Below are 6,000 nucleotides of genomic sequence, written 5' to 3'. Positions count from 1 at the left end.
CCTAATTTCAGTAGTGGCAGGGTTGTGAAAAATGGCCCTACCACTACTAGTGAGAATACTTCCAGAAAGTATTTTCGGCAAGCGGCGAAAATCTTGAAGGCCTCTGGTGCACCGACACCAAAACGGCCTCGGGTGCATAACACAAGCACCCCCCTCAATGCCATCAAGAAACAAGCCAGTTTCAGTGACGTCGCGAAGGGCAAAGTCGTGGTTGCGGTCATTGACAGGAGCGATGATGATGGCACAATATCGGCTGATCGTTAGCAGTTGGTCAAGGTTAAGCTTTCGGGTGGCTTTTTGAGCATTTTGAGAGAGCTTCCAGGACCACTTCCTTCCATAAGCGATGGGGGTTGGCATCAAGGCCATGTCAAACTCATGGTATGTGGCGACCAGAGATCTTGTGACCTTTACAAGCTTGCTGTCAGCCGGTTAGGTGAAGTTTGGCCAGGTGCGAAGCTCGAAGTTGTCGCTGTGGAAGACATTCCTTGCAGACCTAGAGCCCGCATCTGGATACCGATCGAACCTGCTGGTATCGAGGACATTCTCGAGATAGTCAAAGTGTGTAACCCGTCCCTTCCGACGCATAACTGGAAAATAGCCAAGCTAGAAGAAGTGAAGGGTCTTTATAGGAGCGCCATTGTGGTACTCAATAAAGAATCCTTGGCTCCTCTAGCCCTAAACGAGGTTTCGAATCCATTAAAATTCGAATTTATAAAAAAGATGAGGTTAACGCGGAAAGCGGGCCTCCAAAAACTACCGAAGGTGAACTAGCGGTTGGTGAACCTGGGACGTCGTCTTCTCTCCTAACAGAGGGTGACGATGCACCCTTGTCCTCTCCAATCGCGACTGCACCCTCTACAAAAGTCGTGGACAGTCCATCCTTAATGGAGACTGAGGACGAACTTAACATGATCCTTCTGAGCGAGAACGAACTCTTGGGTTCATCCTCAGACTCAGAGGACCAAAACAAAACCGTGGTGGAGGTTAATCTGCCTAATTGTAGCCAAAATGCTGCAGTTAGTACAGATTAATCTCCGACACTCCATAAAGGCCTCGGCCTCACTTCTTATTCGTCTGGCGAGTAACGAGGAAGACATTGTCCTGATCCAAGACCCATGGATTGTAGGATCCGTTGTTCGATAACTCAGGACTCCTGGATACTACACACTTTGTGTGACAGATAAAGGTGAACCTAGATCTTGCATACTAGTGAAACGTAGCATTAATGTATTTTTACTCCATCGTTTCAGTGACAGAGATACCACCGTAGCTAGGCTGGAAACAACCAAAGGAAGTTTCTGGCTGGTATCGGCGTATCTTGGGCATGACCACCTTGGCCCTCTCCCTGGAAAAACCCTGGAGAAAGTCGTCGCTGAAGCGGAAAGGCAAAGGATCCGCCTCATTATTGGGAGCGATGCTAACGCTCATCATACTGTATGGGGCAGTACGAATATCAACGACAGAGGTGAGTCTCTTTTTGATTATATTCTTGGTACTAACCTCTTAGTAAGTAATGTTGGTAATGAACCAACCTTCATAACTAAAACTCCACAAGAAGTCTTAGTCATAACTCTTGTCTCAGATAGTATACACCATATGATCTTGGACTGATTCTCTGATCATAGATATATCCAGTTCAATATAAATGTGGATGATAACCAGAGTCCATTGACTTTTCGAAACTATTGGAAAACTGACTGGGTTTTATACAGGAACACATTACAGAGTTTACTAGAACCTGGACTATCTAGTCCTTCCTCTAACGCTAACGAACTTGACAACAAAGTCAATGACCTTACCTCAGCTATGAACAGATCGCTAGAAATTGCTTGTCCACTTATACACATAAGAGGAAAGAGGAAACCACAATGGTGGGCCTCAGAGCTTGACTCGCTCAGGAAGGAATGCAGGAAACTTTTCAACCGGGCCAAAGCTGCAAGACTAGCCTCTCATTGGGACTCCTACAAAGAATCCCTAAAAATCTACAAGAAGGCACTAAGGAAATCCAAGCGATCTTCTTGGCGATCCTTCTGTGGCATGATAGAAGAAACTTCTGAAGCCTCTAGGTTACGGAAAAAGCTGCTTGAAAAATTCAGACGGCTCCTGGACAAATTCAAGTAATGAATCGCTGAACTTACTATTGGACACTCACTTTCCTGGTAGTTCTCTTACCGAAACTTGCAACAGTTTTATACGTTCAAGTTCAAATACAACATATCCACAAGGTCTAATCACAAAGGATAAGCTACAATGGGCTCTCAACAGCTTCAATCCATTTAAAGCTGCAGGACCAGATGGTATAATACCAGTCGAATTACAAAAGGCTTCTGATATAATTACACCAATCCTTGAGGCAATTTTTACCAGCTGTCTTTACCTGGTCCATGTTCCCTCTGCATGGAGAGAAGTTAAAGTTGTTTTTATACCTAAAGCAGGTAAATGCTCCCAAGTCAATCCTAAAGATCTACGACCTATAAGTCTATCATCATTCCTTCTTAAGACCCTGGAAAGATTGATTGATATCCATTTAAGGTCACGTATCGATACAAGACTTCTGTCTTCGTCTCAACATGGCTCCGGTAAAGGTAAACAGCGTTACACACTTTAGTACGCACCATCGAATATTCCCTCCATCATAAAGAGTTCACTATGGTTGCTTTCCTTGACATCGAAGGTGCCTTTAACAATCACATCTGCACTGACATATCTAAATGTAGAGAGTACGCTTCGGGAGTTTGTTTTGAATAATTAACTCAAAACTGGGCATTTCTTCTAGTAGACGAATCGTTAGTAGAGGGACACAGCAAGGTGGTGTTCTATCCCCTTTCCTCTGGAACCTAGTGGTGAATGAAATCCTAACTAGTCTGGATGCGGAGGGTTTCAGAGTGATAGCCTATGCGGACGACGTTGCTATAGCAGTTTCAGGAAAGTATCTTAACATCCTAAAAGAACTCTTACAAAATGCCTTGGACAGACTAATACTTTGGGCTGATCGGTGGGGAATGGGTGTTACCCACACAAAACCGATCTGGTCTTATTTTCGAGGAGATACAGAATTCCATTTGTCAACCATCCCTATATTAAAGGAATCCAAATAAAATTCTCAGACGAGGCTAAATACCTGGGTCTTGTCTTAGATAAAAAACTAAGTTGGAAACGCAACGTACAGAAAAGAGTCAAAAAAGCTACTGTAGCTCTCTTTTCTTGCAAAAAAGCTATTGGTAATAAATGTGGTTTTTAGCCCAGAATCACGCATTGGCTATACACATCGGTAATCAGACCGATTTTAATGTACGGTGTGGCAGTATATGTTGCACTGCTTTAGAGAAAGGTATAAACAGGGATAAGCTAAATAGAGTCTAACGTTCAGCCTGCCTATGTATAAGCGCATCGCTTCGCACGACACCATATGCGGTACTGGACACCTTACTCTACCTAACACCTCTTGATAAATTTAGCAAACAAATAGCTGCAAGCTCTGCTATTCGCCCCAATGCTTCGTCGCAGTGGACTAACAACATCATTGGCCACTCCGTAATTCTAAGGTACTTACAATCAATTCCAAAGCACACAGACTACACCATCCCGCAACTACAATTCGACAGAAATTTCCACATTTCTATACCTACCAGATCTTTTTGGGAGGATAGGACATTCTTGGAGGATGAGTCAATCCATTTTTACACAGATGGGTCAAAAACAAAAGAAGGGGTTGGTGGAGGTGTGTACTCTGAAAGATTGAAATTAAGTCTCTCATTCCGCCTTTCCAATCATTGCAGCGTGTTCCAGGCGGAACTCTTGCCGAAAAAAGAAGTCTTGGCTCGAAGAAAACGTGATATCAAAATCTGATATCCGTATTTTCTCCGATAGCCAGGCCGCTATCAAATCTCTGGACTCTGTCTCTACAAACTCTATAACAGTCCAAAACTGTCGATCATCTCTAATGGAGGTGGCACATCAGCAGTTTAATATTCACCTTTGCTGGGTGCCGGCCCATAGAGACATTCCAGGTAACTGGTAGACAGATGAACTCGCCAGGAAGGGTACAGTACAGCTCATCCTACCTCGTTTGGCACATACTGGCATACCAATTGCTACTTGTAAACTTTTGTTAATGCAAGACGCTGTGAGGAGGGCAGGCACCAGGTGGAACAACATCACCACGTGTCAAGCCACAAAAAACATCTGGCCAACAACGTTTTAAATCCAGACGTTCAAGGTGATTGCCCTCCCTAAGCAGATCGCATATAAGCTCGATAATAGGTGTCATAACCGGACACTCTCTCATAGGAAAGCACGCCACTAGACTTGGCGTATTTTCAAATGACTATTGCAGAAGCTGTATGGACGAGGAAGAGGAAGAAACGGTTCTTCATCTTCTCTGCACATGCCCTGCTCTAGCTCGGAAACGCAAGAATTACCTATGAGAATTCTTCTTTAACGATCTAAACGATCTAAATCATATCGATATAATCAGCCTCTCACGTTTCATAAGGGACTCAAGCTGGTTCCTTTGAGCTAAGGAGGAAGCCTCAAGGTTCATGTGGTATCACAATGGGCCATTAAACTGGCCTAAGTATGTCCGTTTCCATCTTGGACAGCCACTATAACCTAACCTAACCTAAGCCTTAAATTTCCTGTTATGGTTCATTCGCTTCTAGTTTTTAACTATAGAATCATACCAACTATTTTTTTGTTAAAATAAATATTTATTTTACCATTATTAAAATTGTACATAAAGAATAGAATGAAAATAAATAATTCATAAAAAAAAACAAAAAAAGTATTTTTGTTTTTATTCTACAATGTTTTTCGGCTATTAATTTCATCTAACTACGCCACTGACTCTATCCAAAAGCTTATAAAAGCTTTTTTAAACTTATTATAATAATGAACTTGCGCCAAAGCATTTTTGCAATATTCGCCTTCATTATACTACATTGGTAGACGAATGTTGATCAGAAATCAGATCTGTAATAATTCGTGTGCTTTACCATCATCAGTGATATTTTATTTGACTTACGATCTAGTCAGTGTAGACGGAGGCAGACAGTCACGGTCTTATCGACAGACAGACACAACACAGTAATCGAAAAGCGGTCGTAGATAATTGATCTTTAAGATCTTTTTGAAGTTCGAAAGATCTTAAATTCGCACACATCTAGTCTAGGTATTCCATTCCAGATCTATAAGTCTCAAATGGTTTCGGTTTGAGTTCGAGTTCGATACAACATCAACATAAACCTCAACGTTTAAAGTTTAAATAAAATAATATTAACGTAAACAACTCGAACACTATCCCAGTATAGCATCTTTCATACGTTATACTCGAAAGCTAAATTGAATGTTGTCTATCGCAAAATCGTGTTGGTGGTAATTATTTGTTAGATCGTTTCTAGTATCTAGTTGGTTATTTTAAGTCAGTTGTCATTGTTTACTCCGACAAAATACGTCGTAAGTTTAATTACTTTTGCCGCACACTGTCGCCGCCGCCGCCGCGTCATATCGGTTTTTAATTATATTTCAACAAACAATTTTAATAATTACAAATTACAACGAAAACGACAACGTTACACATGTCATTATTTTTGTTCGTGTCATCGTAACCTTAAAGACTAAAATATTGTAATACTAAATCAGTTCCAAGTTCATTCTCAAGGAAAAAATAAATCTACAGGTAAAAAACAAAAAGATATAAATCACCCTATACAAAAATTAAACACATTTATTACGTGTGGGTAATAAATATCTGAAGTTATTTAAATAAAATAATTTTTAAAAAAACATCTATAATTAGTTCAGTGTCTCATGATTGTTTTTTTTTAATGCTACTTGTTGCTGATGTTGATGTGGGAATTAGGTCATCAAATTAGGGGACTGCATTTGTATCTTCCCTTTGATCTTAAAAGTTTATACCTCCTATGAATATACGAACAATCTATACTTGAATCCTAAATAAGCAAAGCATACGTCTAGATAGGTAGGTACGTGAGATGAATA

At 40.8% G+C, this 6,000-nt stretch overlaps 1 protein-coding gene across 1 annotated transcript in view; it reads left to right on the top strand.

Moving 5' to 3' along the window:
- The first annotated feature begins 4,984 nt into the window (after nt 1-4,984).
- Nucleotides 4,985-6,000, top strand: part of LOC129939430 (uncharacterized) — a 62,813-nt gene continuing 61,797 nt past the window's right edge. The window contains exon 1 of the mRNA XM_056047440.1: nt 4,985-5,677. The gene's annotated coding sequence lies outside the window, so the exon portion shown is untranslated. The remainder of the gene's footprint in view (nt 5,678-6,000) is intronic.

This window comes from Eupeodes corollae, chromosome 1 (genome assembly GCF_945859685.1).
Source record: "Eupeodes corollae chromosome 1, idEupCoro1.1, whole genome shotgun sequence".
Taxonomy (NCBI): Eukaryota; Metazoa; Arthropoda; class Insecta; order Diptera; family Syrphidae; genus Eupeodes; species Eupeodes corollae.
Note: the sequence above shows the minus strand (reverse complement) of the source record. Positions and strands in the feature narration are given on the sequence as shown.